The sequence below is a fragment of the Balaenoptera musculus genome, chromosome 8 (genome assembly GCF_009873245.2).
Source record: "Balaenoptera musculus isolate JJ_BM4_2016_0621 chromosome 8, mBalMus1.pri.v3, whole genome shotgun sequence".
Classification (NCBI taxonomy): Eukaryota; Metazoa; Chordata; class Mammalia; order Artiodactyla; family Balaenopteridae; genus Balaenoptera; species Balaenoptera musculus.
Genome location: NC_045792.1, coordinates 100,287,636 through 100,301,915, shown reverse-complemented (window position 1 = coordinate 100,301,915; position 14,280 = coordinate 100,287,636). Strand labels below are relative to the sequence as shown.

General features: G+C 56.7%; 1 protein-coding gene across 1 annotated transcript in view; it reads right to left on the bottom strand.

Moving 5' to 3' along the window:
• DAGLA (diacylglycerol lipase alpha) overlaps positions 1–9,913 on the bottom strand; it is a 62,500-nt gene extending 52,587 nt beyond the window's left edge. The window contains 1 exon segment of the mRNA XM_036862383.1: positions 9,814–9,913. The gene's annotated coding sequence lies outside the window, so the exon portion shown is untranslated.
• Between the last annotated feature and the right edge of the window lie 4,367 nt (positions 9,914–14,280).

Genomic DNA, 14,280 nt, shown 5'->3' with positions numbered 1-14,280 from the left:
GAGGCCCAGCCGGCCAGCTGCAGGTACACGGCCTCTAGCAGGTCCCTTCAGCTCTCCAAGGAAGCTGAGATCCTCAACCTGTCCCTCAGCTGTCAAACACATGCGCCTCCCTCCCAGGGCAGTGCCCCAGCACAGAGCACGGTGAGCGCCCGCCGCACGAGAGCGGTCGCTATCCTTCGCGTTAAATGAGTTACCGCACATAGAGCACTTAGGAAGGTGCCTGGCAGAGAGGGCTCGCTTTGCTATTGTTGCTGTTGTTACATTTGTCTGTTTATGTGTCAGTCCTTGACCTGGGAACTCTCTGAGGAAGTGGTGGTAACTTTTCTTATTCCCAGCTCCAGGCACAGGGTTAAGCGTGCAGTAAGCTGCTTGACGAGTGTCCCTGAGAACGGGTGACGGGAGTTTACAAGCGGCAGGACTCTTCCCTGCTCTGCAATCTGGCCCCAGTCCTGGGGACGGTGTCGGCAGAAGACCAAGTTCTCTCAAAGGTATGAGGCTGAAACCACCTCTTGAGAAAAATTCCTTGGCTTCCCAGGAGGAAAGAGACTCCAGATGCGGCTGGTTTTTCTGGCTCCGGGACACTGGGGTTGACTCTGGACTTCTCCTTCCACACATCCCTGGAACCGAGGAGGACAGGGAGGGTTTGCTGTGACGGGAAACTCCAGCCTCAGGTGGGGCTTTGTGGCCCCGCAGGCTGGCTTCCTTCTCCAGTCGCTGCCCCAACCGACAGGCTCCCAGGGCTGGAACGGACCGGACGGGACTCCGGACTTGTCAAGGTTGCCAGTGTTCTTGGCTGTGAGGCCAAGCCATGATTGCCATGCTCGGGATGCACAAGCTCACCCACAGGCCATCTTCCCACAGCCGAGGGGAGCGGGAGGGGCTGGGGGGCTGCCACTTGGCACAGAGAGGGTCAGAGAGTATCTAAGGAAAGACCTGGCTTCCCCCAAAGGCCTCAGGGGAGGAAAAGGTGGACCAAAAAAAAAGGCAGCCGGATGGAAGAGGCGCCAAAGGGAAGGAAACCAAACTAGGAGAGGAACCAAAGAGGGACGGGCAGCCTCAGAGAGTGCCGGGGCGGGAACAGGGTCAGTGCCAGAGGAACGGTGAGACGCTGCCAGCTCTGACAAGTGCCAGGGGTGGTGCAAGGGTTGCCTGGCTGCAGGACGCAGCCTCAGGAAAGGGAGGGTCCTCTCAGTTTAGCACCGCCTGGGGGGACAGAAGAGTGGACAGCGGGTAACACTGACAGTGCTCTTGGCATTGGGCGGAACTTCCAAAGAGGTAGCGTCTCATTTGATCCCGACAGCTGCCCAGTGTGCCATATTCCACTAGATCCCCCATTTCAGAGATGGGGAAACTGAGGCTCTGAGAGGTTAAGTGACTTGGCCAAGTAGTAGTGGACTCGAATGGAGCTTTACGCTGAAGTCCATGTTTGCAGGCCTATGTTACACTGAGTTTAAAGAGAAAGAAAATGAATCAGAGGTGGGTGATGGGAGGAACGAAAGGGCAGCATCGTCTTGGAGACCTGGCAGTCCCAAGCGGGCCAGGTGGGCAGTGCCAACTGGGAGGTAGCGCATCCAGCGAGACTGCAAAGGCCAGGACAGTGCCCTCGGCTGCTGGGCCCAGGGCTGCCGAGAGGTCCTGCCTGAAGCTGCAGCAGGGCAGCTGTCCCAGGGCAGTGCAGGAGCGTGGATGAAGTGGAGCCTGATGTAATCCCCGCCTGCAGAGGGTGGAAACTTGGGAAGTGAAACCAGCCGTCACCTCACCGCAGCCCGGCCACAGATTTCCAACAGTCATGCCAGGCAGGCCTCGCCCCTACACACAGTCTGAGGCCTCTGCCCTCCTCTCCGGGGCCCGGGGGAGCCCTGGAAACACATGCTGCGCTCCCCATGCCCAGCTCGGCGCTGAAACGTGCTCGGAGTAAAGCTGATGAGAAAGCAGAGGGTTTCTAGCCAACGCCCTGGGAAGCCTGCCATTGAGAGGCTGACAGTCTCACCGCTTTCCGGAACAGACGCAGGGCTCACCTCTTCACCAGGCTTTCCGCATATTTTGAGGGGTGAGGAGAGGTCCCGGCGGCTGCGTGGTGAGCTATCCTCCTTCCTCACCAAACCCTGCCTGAAGCGACCTGGTCAGGCTGCCTGGGCGTGTGGGAGACCAGAAGGGTGGTGAGGCCCAGAACTCCAGGTGGGCCCCACGCACTTCTTCCACACAACCCAAGGCCCCAGCGCAGGTGGGGCGGCCTCCAAGGGCCCAGGCACTGGTCAGCCAACCGGGACACCAGACTGCGGTCTGGCCCCCACTCTAGGGACCTCCTGCCCAGCTCTTGGCCCAACAGGGTCCTTGAGCAAGGCCTTCCAGCTGGCAAACCATGGAATTCACTAGCCCATCCGGGCAACTCAGAGGGTGGGTGCAGATGCCCCGGCCCGGGACTATGCCCCGTCTTAAGCATTCCTGGCCTTCACGCCAGCTCCTGAAGCTTTGAATCTCACACACGAGCAATTCTAACCCTTGATCAGTACAGCGTCTTTCCCATCCAGCACCACCTCTGAGCATGGGGACAGCCCATGAAGGAGAGAGAGTATCATTGTTGCTCTTATACAAACGGGGCGACTGAGGCTCAGAAAGGCTGAGTGACTCATCTGAAGTTGCCCAGCAGAGCCAGGGGCAGAATCCAGGCCCAGCACCCTCCACCTGCCTTGCTGTCTCCCTAAAATCACCCATCCTGGGATCCCAGGAGTGGGTACTCCTGGTCCCCATGGCAAAGGAGGGTGCCCGACACATCAGGCCAGACAGGCGAAAGGTTTGAGGCGTTGGATAAGTATACAGATATCTGATATACAGGCCAGAGGAGATGGAGAGAGAAGAGAATTACAAGAAGAACGAGACCAGCACCCTGTATCTCAAGGCCGCTGGAGTCCAGGAGGCCCTGCCCTCTATTAGCTGAGTGCCTAGAGCACATTTCTAAACCTCACCTATAAAATGGGTTAATACCACCTGCCTCTCGCGTGGTTTCGGGGATTAAATGAGTTAACGCATGTCAAGTGCTTAGCATGGCGCCTGGCGTGTGCACTCAGTAAGTGCTATTTGCCATCACTGTTAGCCTTCAATGAGGACATGGATTAGCGAGGGGAACAAGCCACGAACATTTAACAACACACGCTCAGAGGGGCGCCAGCGCTCTGCCCCCTGATCACGTCAGGTAGGACAGTCCTGGAGTGCAATGGGGCTGGAAGAAAGGTGTCACGGGAGAGGGGGTCTGTGTGGGCCTGAAGGAGAGGCAGGGCTCACAGAGCAGAGGGAGGGGTCCTGGTTTCAAACTCTGGCTTCCCACCTACTTGCTGTGTGTCCTTGGGCAGGTAACTCACCCTGTCTGAGCCTCCTGTAAGACAGGGGTAGAGGGATGGGGGGAGTAGAGGGATACCTATTACAAGGAGTAAATGGGATCCTGTCTATACTGTATGCTGTGCCAGGTTGAGTTCCCCAAATTCACAAAATGGAAACTATTGTTATTATTACTGTTGTTTTGTGGCTGAGCAAAGGCTCCTGGAGACAGATGCCCTGAGGCCTCCCGACCCCCAAACCTGAGAGGGTTTGGCACAAGCCAAGTGCAAGGCGCTGTTCCTGGGGCAGGGGTGGGGGCCAGAGGAGCAGCCCCACCAAGCTCACCCCACCCTGAGGCCTGCCCAGCAGGGGCAGCCATGTGCTGAGAGGTGCAGGGTAGATTGTCTATAATGAAGAGACATCAATAATAAATTAACCTCAAGTAAGTCCAGGAACATCAATCATAAATTAATTAAATGGCTCCAGGAGACGCGAGGACAAGGGGCCTCTTTGGGATGAATTAGAGGCGGCCTCCTGTCTCACCTTACACGGCACAGCCCACCCTCTCTGGCCCCGGCCTGCGGGCTCTGTGGCCAGGAGCATCTCCAGGTGGCGGAACTGGTTCTCAGGAGCAGCTCCCAAAACACAGGTGAAGATAAGCCCCGTTCTCCCCACTCCCCCTCCCCTCCCCCTCCCCCTCCTCTCCCCCTCCCCTCCCCCTCCCCCTCCTCTCCCCCTCCCCTCCCCCTCCTCTCCCCCTCTCCCCTCGACCCTCTCCCCTCCCCCCCCACCCCCCAGGCTAAGAGAGCTCTCAAATGCCCAGAGGGTTTTGATGAAACTTCCCAGAATAGTAACCTCCTGGGCTGAACTCAGGCAGGAGAAATTTCAAGGGGTAATTTGGTGAGAAAATGATCAAACACCCGGAAATAAGTGCTAAGAATACTGGAACCCCCTCAGTGGGTCCTCAGGGACGAGAACAGCCTCCTTCAGGGGATCCCCAACAGCCTCCCACTCACACTCTGGGCCTGGAACCCACCAGACTCAAAGCAGCTGAAAGTCAAGTGTGGGAGCCGCATCAGAGGCAGGGAAGAGGCCCTGTTCCAGGCCCCGCCTCTACTGACCAAAGTGACAAACCTCGGGGCCTCCACCTCCCCTCCGTAATCAGTCAGGGTGGTCTCTCCGCGCCCTGCCCAGGGCGGCCCCTGCCCCGGTTCAAGCCCTCCAAACCCGGCACCTGCCCGAGACGCCAGCTGGCCTCCCCACTCCTGCCCCCCGGTCCCGCGGGCACCGGCTGCCAGACTCTCGCTCAGAACACTTTAGTGACTGCCCACGTTCACGGGCCAAACCTTCAGCCTCACTGTCATGGCTCTTGGTGACCCAGCCCCAGCTCACGATTTCAACCTTTCATCACTTCTGTTTCCGGCGCCCGTAGTCAAGCCAGACCACAAACGGTCAGCCCCTCGCTTTCCCAGCCATATCCCCCGTTGCTGCCATTTCCTCTACAATCACCTGGCTGGCCCAGGTTAAAGGTCACCACCACTTAAGTCTCCCCTGATCTCCTTTGACCGCCGGTGGCACCCACCTCTTGACGTTACAGCGTAGACCTCTGTGTCCATCTCATATCTTCTCAATAGATTGTGAACACCAGAATCTATACCTTAGAGGCGCTAGTGTGTCCACTTCATCTTCATGGCCCTCACTGACCCCAACCCTCGGTGGGTGCTCAAGAAATAACTGTTGACTCAGTCGGGGTGGAACCATTCCCCAGGGGCCAAAACATTATCTTGTGTGTGATTCTATTAACAGATAGGCCAGATTCCATCCATGCCAAGAGTAGGGTGGAGCTAATTTCTCCTTATCGAGAAAAGGGACATGACCTACGACATCTCCCCCGGTGCTAATGTATGCAGATCATGATGTAATTGCTTTTCTGTGGAAAAGATCCTGCCTGCAGGAGCAAAAACGTAAACCGAGTGTGCTTGCCTCCATCGTGATCTCTCCACTCGTCAGGCATGGGATTCTTACAACCACCCCTGTGGGAGGTTTTACTGTCCCCATCTTACAGATGGGGAAACTGAGGTGTAAAGAGATAGCAGGATTCAAACTCGGGTCTGTCTGACTCCAGAGTCCCAAATCGTAAGGCCTCTGGGCTACAGTGCTCTCTTCTGTCACCCCGGCGGACTGTCCCCAGCTGACATCCCAGTGGGCTTGGGGAGGAGGTGGAAGCAGGCGTGTGTGAGTACATACGGGCGTCAGAGAGCCACACCCCCAGCCTGGGCGTCCTTCTAAGGAATACTGAGAAAGCAGAAAGGTTGCTCTCTTAAGAATCACATGGAGACGTTAAACTCACCCTCCTGGAGCTGGAAGGAGACCTCCCCCTGACTCCCACTGTTCTCTCCTGCTTCGTGGGGCCCAGCAACACCCCACTGCACACACCCACTGACACCAGGCCAGCCAGACACAGGAACCCACAAGCTCCCCCGCCACCAGGCGCTCCACACCCCCTCAGCCCTCACCTCCCACAGAAACGCTTGCTTACGGGCACACGCGGCTTTGCACACGTGCAATCGCCCGGCAGCCGTGCAGTGACAACGGCCCTACCCCTGCCCGTCTCCGTGATCCTGCAGAGGACTTGGGCACTCCTGCCCAACGCCCTCACCTGTGGCCAAACCACTCCCCTCCACATCACCTCCCTGGGCCCCCCTCAGCAGCTGAGAGGACCCCACAGGGTAGGGGTTTTCCTGGATCCTCCTCGCCTACACACCCAGTGTCCCGTCCACCCAGGGAGATCCAGTCCAGCCAAAGTCTGTATCAGAAAGGAAAAAGGAAAATCAACATTAACAGTCTTTAGCCCTACCCGCTGAGATGTAACCACATCCCACAATGTCCTGGGCTCCACGGTTCTAAAAGATTTATCGTCCTCTGACCGCACGCTCATTGGTATTTCCCCAGCGCCACTCACCCGGTCCACTAGAGTGTAATGTAAAGCTATTCCAGGGAGAAACCGAACTCAGATGGAACGTGGGCCAACAGGCGATTAAACCCTAAGGGGGATCCCTTTCTGGTCCCGGCGAGAGGGACTGCGGGGAGGGTCTGGGCCTTCAGCTGTGGCCCAGGAAGCCTCTGTCCAAAGATGCCCGATTCCCAGGCACCCCTGAAGCTGAGCCGTCGGGCACCATGATTTATGAGGTGGCTGAGGAAGGAAAGGTTGCCAGGAGCTGAGTTAAGCAACTTTTGGAGAAACATGGACAAAGAAATAGGAATAGGACTGAGGACCAGAGTTGAAAAAAATCTCAGCTCCAGAGAGCCGCTTGCCCCCGATGGCCACTCCTGTGTTACCAGCCCCCTGCCCCAGCTGGAATCTGCTCAAAATCAGCAGCTGTGCAGCACGACGAGGGGTGGTGGTGACCTGGCTGGGCTCCCTGTGGCCTCAAACCCTGACGACTCGGAAGAAAGCCCTGCTCTGCTTTTGGGAAACAGAGGCCAATTCCTCCTGTCGACGTCTCCGATCTGCCCCGCCTGCCACCCAGCTCTGCTGTGCAGAGTCCCAGCATCCCAAGCAGATGGCAAGGGGTGGCTGCAAAGGGGTGGAGCAAGGGTTGGCTCCTGGATCCCCAAACCATGAGGCTGAGCCACAAATCAGAACAAACAGGCGGAGGTGTGGAGGGTGAGCTGAGGGGATGTGAATGCTGAATATTCACATCAGGGAGGCCTGAGGCTTCCTCTTAATGGACTTGCACTAGGAGAGCTTTCCAGGCAGGAGCTGAAGTGCTGGCAACTCCTGCGGAGGCAGCAAAAGGGGCCCAGGGAGCATGTGGGACAGGCCTCGGGCACCCCGCGGATGACCTGGGAACAAGTGGCCGAGGAGGCACTTGCAGTGCCAGGCAGTGTCCAGGCGGCAACCCCTGGGCAGGGGCCTGGGGGGTCGTGTCCTCTTTCTCCCCTTGTGGCTTGACACTGCAGCATGGACACAGGACAGAAACTTTCTGCCTCGGGACCAAGCTTGTGAAACGGGTTGCTGGCTAAGGCAGACACTCACATGGAATGCTGGAGAAACCGGGCCTGGGTTCACGGAATCAGGCCTTCCAGTGCAAAGCCTTCTCGCCGTGGGGTATGTAATCCAGGCTCTGCAGCCCATTATCAGGAACTAGGCCCCAGTGGCAGAAAGTAAAGCAACTGGCAGCCACCCTCAGCTTCTCCACCTGGGAAGGCCCTTCAGGCAGAAGTGGGCCCACGTCCTGGGGAATTCCTGCTACACCTGTCTGCCCTTAGAGACCCCCTATGAGGGTACCCATCACCCCTTCTCCTTGCCCCGTGTATCCGAGGGCGCCCCCCATGGGCCCCAGCCTCCTGCCGACCAGCCTCAACCTCGCTCACAGGACCCCCCAGCCCTGCATCCCTCTGGTGACTGTGACCCACTGGGCTTTCTCCAGGCCACAGCCCCCAAAACTCTGATGCGGCTGCTCCCCACCCCCATCCTCTGAACCCAGAGCCAAAGGAAATTCTCAAGAGAAAGTGCACACTTCCAAGTCTCGCTCCCACCCAGGTACCCCAGATCTGTCAGCCGAGGACACCTCCCAGCCCTGCACGGCCACGAGCACGTCTGCAGCCCCGGCGAAGGGCTCCCTCTTGCTCTGGCCACTCCTGCAGGACGCTACAGTTGCTGTGGCCACGCTCGGACAGTCCTCGGGAGCCCTGGGGCCTGGTTCCTGCTCGGCAGCTGACTCACAATGTCAACAGATCCCACTTTCCCCACCAGGAGCCCTTACGCTCAGGGCCTCTAATTCCCTATGACAGGCCCTCGACCTTCCGGCTGCTTTCTTCCCCAATCACATTCCATGCCTCCATTTCCTCTGCCTCCTGCCTTGGTCTCTTTACCTGATGATAACCCCTGACCTTTGGACAGCCTTTCACAAAGGGTTTCCACAGGCACCATCTTTCATCCTCTGCGACCACCTTCTGATGTGGCTCTGAGAGGTAAAGTCACCTGCTCAAGGTCACACAGGCAAGACTGGAATTCAAGTTCCTGGCTCCGCATGCACTGGACAACACTCTAGCTTTGAGGAACCTCAGAAGCATCTCCAAGCACCCACTTTGGCAAGTGAGCTGCCACCCCCACCCTAGTCTCCCACACCTTCAACTTGGTCTTTCTGGACTCCTAAAGGTCTTCTCCAGGCCCAGCCTCATTTATTCTTCTGCCCCCGAGAGATCCACAAAGACCTAACAAATTCCCCCACATCCTAAGACTTCTCTGGGGGTCGTAAATTGCCCCTCTGTGAAGTAGAACACATGTGACGCTGAGTGTGACCCTCACCCAGAGCTTCCCAAAGGACTGATGAGAGCAGACGCAATCCTAGCACACTCCTGGCGGCTGCAGACTCATCTTTCAAACATCACCCAAATGATCCTCTGGACCCAAAGGCTTCCAAGCATCGTAGAAGAGAGGCAACTCCCAGACACCCAGGAGCGAAGGAAAAGGCAGGGCCCGGGAACTACAAACGGATAGAGCAACACACCTCCCCCCGCCCACCGACACGGCCCACCTCTCAGCCCTGCACATTCCTCAGGACACATGTTCAGGGAGAGTGAGCAGAGCTGAGAACCGTCCACCTCTCCTCTCCTCCCCAAAGCTGCATGAATTCATGAGCCCAGGACAATGCTGGGACCGGTCTCCATCTGGGTCACCATCGGCGTCCTCAGGGTAGAAGCATCTCCAGGCATCTCTCTTTCACGTCCATTATAAAGGACACCAACCTTCTCTCAGCTTTCTGCCTTCCTCAGTCCAGTGCACCCAACAGATATTACAGGTGGGCCCGCAGTGCCAGAGGCAATGCCCCTCATCATCACCAGGGTGGGAGGATGGGCATTTACCCTTCCCATCCACCAGGGTCTGAGGGCCATGGATTCTCCCCTCGCAGGACCAGGCTGCCCCGGCACCACACTGTGCCAGGGCCATTTCTCACAGTCACGCTAGGAACTCCTGCCATGCTGAGGACACGAATTCTTCAAGCCCCGGGTGCCATCACTCCAGACCATGTCAAGGCCAGAGCCATCCGACACCTTATTAATGAGAGCACTTCCTCACACCCCTGCCAGGGGCACCACCATGCGCCCACAAGCTGGCCACCGCCACTCCAGAACCAGTCCAAGTGTTGTGCCCACCGCCAACCTGCACTGAGGGCTGCGCCCGCCTAACACCTGGGCACCCACCACCGCACCAAGGTGGGGGTGACTCTTCTGACACCCGTGCCAGGAAAACCACGCTGCCTGTGCCAGACCCACGCTGCCCACGCCCGTGCCACGGGTGTCACCATTCCCACACTGGTGCCAGGGGCTCCACGGATCTCACACCTGCCCCGGCCGCGCGTGGCAGCCGCGCCTCCGCCCGCGGACCCGTCGGGCGGGCCACCGCGCGCCCTGGACACTGCCCAGCTGCCGCACCGCTCACACCGCGCCCGAGTCCGCGGCCCGGCCCGCCGCGCCCGCGGCCCCCCTTACCTCCAGCCCGCCGCAGGGCTCGACCCGCCGCCGCCACCGCGACCGCCACCTCCATCCTGGGCTCCCCAAGGCCCCAATTCACTAACGCCGCTTCCGCAGGGCGCCGGCGCCGGCGCGAAGGCCGCCTCCGCCCCCCGGGGGACGCTGCGTCCTTTACGTAAACCCCACTCCGCCGCCAGCGGTGACCATGGCGACGACCGCGGGGCGGCAGCGCCCTCTGGTGCCAGGGAGGGGAGCGGCGCCGAGGCCGGAGTGAGCGGAGTCTTTCGCGGGGCTCCACGCGTGGGGGCGGTGGGTGCAGGACTCCCGCCGCCGCTGCAGCTTCGTGGGCGGCCGGGAGGGGCAGGACCGGCCGCGCTGCATGCGGGGAAGGGAGCTGCCTGGGTCCCCCTCCTTCAGGCCCCGCGTGACCGGGTTTAGCGTGGGAGAGGCAAAAAAGCATGTAGGATCACTGGAGAACTGGTTCATTTGGGGGGAGGAAAGAGAGAGATGGGTTCCACCTCCTCGGGGTGCTGAGCGCTCCTTTGGTTGGGGGGGGGGTCAGAGCACATCATAATCATCTGTGTCCTCCCCTCACCCTCTACCCCTACAGGGCCCAGCATCGTGCCTGGCATCCAAGAGGGCGCTTGGTCAATTTTGAATTCCTGGAAAATAAAGAAAATTGCCCTTCCTATTCTGCTTCACACGCATCCATTCATTCACTTAACACATCTTCCCTGAGAGCTAGCCTTGAGCGGGGAGCGCCCCTGTCCACGTGCCTTGTGCTAAGCTGGGGGAGTGAGTGAGCCCGAAGACAAGCAGAACCCAGGCCCTGCCCTTCGGTTCAGTCTAGGGGGTACTAGACCATCACAGTACAGGGTGCTTGTGGTGTAGGAGCTCAGCAGAGAGGGCAGGTGGAGCTCTTTGAGGGGCACTTAAGCAAGCCGTGGGGGAGGGAGTTGGGTCTGGAGGCTGAAATGACCCAGCTGGGTCTCAAAGGTGGAGTAGAATTCAGAGGCAAAAAGGGGAGTAGCATGTTTCAGCACGGGGAGTGCCTCTAAAATGTTCTCTGGGCCCTGTTGTCACCCCAAGAAAACAGGGTGATACATAGCAGTTTAGTGTAAGTGGGAGCGTAAGGAGCTATGTGTACGGGGGCCGGCGGTGGAGTATCCGCCTGAAAATTATCTGGACTTTTGGGTTTAAAGTGAGACTCTGAGTCCAGGGCAGTCTTCCCCTCTGTTGAAGCAGGTGGGACCTACTTCTGGAAGGAGCTCTGTATTACCCGTGGTTATTTTGAAGGCAAACTCCGGCTTATTTTAAAAAAAAGAAAAATGGGGGTGGGGAGGGCAAATACTGGGTGGGATACCACAGGGGATATCCCTGTGAAAGAGGAGAAAGAGTTGGACTCTCCCAGCCTCAGGAAGGGCAGGGTATCAGGGAGGCTTTAAGGACTGACTGTAGCATAGCAGTTTGGGGACCTTCTGTCTAGATCATTGCAATTAATCAGAATCAAAACTGCCAAATGTAATGTCCCTTGGTTCAAAGTTCTAGATTCCCAAAAGAAAGAATCTTGTTGGTCCAGCTTGGGCCATGGTCAATCATAGCAGCTGCATTCTACCCCCTTAGCTGCCCAGTGCACACAAATTCACACATGTACACACACACACACACATATCTTCCTCCCATTCATCCAAAGTCATCTTCACCAAACAATATTGTGTTCCAATGTTCCCTGATCGGCCACCTCCAGACTTGCTGTCATGATCAAGATCCAAGTTCAAGGTCTTCAAGGTGATGTCCATGTCTCTTTTTCCTCAAGGTTTATGGTGATCCCATCTGGGCATCTAACAACTGAATTAAAGGGTGCATTTAACTACCACAAACATGTCCTTCGAATTCTTGCTGCTCAAAGGGTGGCATTAGCACCATCGAGGAGCTTGTGAGAAATGCAGAATCTCAGGCCCCCACATCTCAGCAGATTGAAAAGATCCCCCGGTGATTTGTATGCACATTACAGTTGGAGAAGCACTGCTATTATAAATATGGATGGAAAGGAAAAGGAAATGTATGAAAAATGCTTTTCAATGGTAATCATTGCTGTTTAAAAAGAAAAGGGGGAGGGGTTAATTATTTAATCTTCAGCAACTCCAGTAACCAACAAGGAAATAACCGACTCCAGTAACCATCAAGGTAGCGGCTGCAGTCTTTATTTTTGCAACCAGTTGCAAACTCCTAAAAGGTGTTTATGACTTTCTTCCTCTAACTCTTTATTCCTTGGTTCACTTGCCTCCTGCCTGCATCTCATTTTCCTGGTGGACTGACCCGAGTCTCCATCCTTGAGGGCCTGAGCCTTTGGTGATCCTGGCTGTAAAGCATCACAGCAGAATTCTGTCTGCCTTTACCACTGGGCATGATGGTGTAGGAGGTACTCCACAGGGACCCTGCGTTCCACCCATATCCCTCCTGTGTGTGTCTGTGTGTGTGTGTGTGTGTGTGTGAGATGACGATCCCCAAGTGACCAAGTGGCAGTCCCAGTGTCCAATTCAGTGGAACCGTTATTGTGCCTCCTGGTGGAAATGTTCCTCCCTTCAGTTCCAAGACCACCAGACAATCAAAACTCAGAATTGCCTGAACAGGAGGCAGACAGCAGGCATTTTGACAATGGTGAAACTCACATCACCGCCTCCACCCCTAGTTCCCAGACCCTTTGGAGGAAACATACCATAACAGATGTCTGGTTCAGAGCACACATTCACTGGGGGCCTTACCTGCTCCAGCCACCAGGCTGTTCCCCCTCCACTCCAACAACACGTTTGTCCTCCCCTCTGAATGCCCTCAGGCCCAATTCTGACAGAGTTTGACCAGGTGTCTTTGGAGACAGCCACGAGCGTTGTGAGCAGAGTGGAGCAGGGGAGGGAGACAAGAGTGAAGGTTCCAGAATGGGCCACAAGCCACAGATTGGTCCAGGTCCAGCTGCCAGGCTGTGTTCCCTCAGCTCGGTGCCAAATTCCCACTCTGGCCTCAGTTTCCCTCTAGGTCCCAGTGGGGATAATAACATGGCTCCTCCTCCCAGGGGCGCTGTGTGGATTAACTAATTAATGAGTGTGACATCGTCTGCTTCCACAAAGGGGCTGATTAAATGCTGAGCGTTGTTATTAGAGTAATGGGGGGGGTGTGACAGGCAGAGTAGACTGGAGACAGATCTGCTCCCCTCGCCTCCTCCCCACCCCCTTCCTCCGTCTGCCCCATGCTCTGCAAGCTGAACATCTTGCAAGGCAAAACCAAGATGATTTTTGGCACCCCCAAAGACGGTGTATAACTTTTGCTCATTTCCCCTGTACTGGAACGTGAGTCACGGCCCAGCTTCGTAGAGTAATCTGTCTCCGACAGCTGGCACAGCTGTGCCCTGCCCCAGACTCTCAGCTCCCAGCAGCTGCAGGATGGGATGGCTTGGCTAGTGATTGCATCAGGTTAGAGCTGCCTGCAGAAAGACAACTGCAGAATTCCTGAGCTGGGTACCAACCCCCTGACGGCATTGCCCCGTGGTCCCAGCGATTGACCGCCTTTCCTCACAGCCCGAGGGAGGGAAAGCCAATGTGACATACTGGCTTAAGGCTGGGGGAATTCAAAGCATGCAGTGTTTTGAAGTATATAGTATCTGCTTATGGCCGCGGGAGATCCAGTGACTACATTTTAGCTTGGATGCAGGGTATCAGATAATGGATGAAATCATAGTTCTGTGCATGGCAACTTTAGCCTGGCTTGTTCCCAAATGCAAAAATCCAGGGAGGCCCCTGAGTGAAATAGTGAATGTGACTTTCCCAGTAGTCAGTGTGAGATCATTGCCCACTCCCAGTTGCTGGGTCCCCCATCTCTGAGTGTTGTACGGTGCTGGCTCTCACCCAGAATCCTGGTACCCATGATGGGGTGGATGGGAAGGAATCACTCAGTCCCACCACCAGGTAAATGTTTGCATCTCACAACCAAGGGGAATGTTGTTTACCCACATAGCACAAACTCAGCCTGCCTGGGGAAGCGAGAGAAAAGCTCTGGAGGCTGAGCTGTCAGACTCCCACAGGGAGAGAAAGTAGCCAGTTGCGAGGTCTAGACAATGCATATGAATTGGGGTTTGGGACACCTGGACCCAGCTAGGGATCATCCTGGCTATCTCATGGCAGGATTTCAATCCTCCTTCCCTCTGAAAACAGCTTCTTTCCTGCCTTCTTGTTCCTCCTGCTGTGAGATACAGGTATGTGTCATGGGGGCAAATAGCCTGGAAGTAGGGGCTGGACCAGCCAGAGATTAAAAGATCAGCCACCATTGGGATGTGCTGAGGTCCTGTACAAGAAGCAAGTTGTCCCCTCCCACCAGAGGGGAGCCTACAACCCATACCTTTTACCTGAGTAAGCATAATTTGCCGTCAGGGTCTCGACAAATCTATGTGGTGATGGAGTGATAATGGTGGAGATGCTGGAGGAGGTGAGAGTG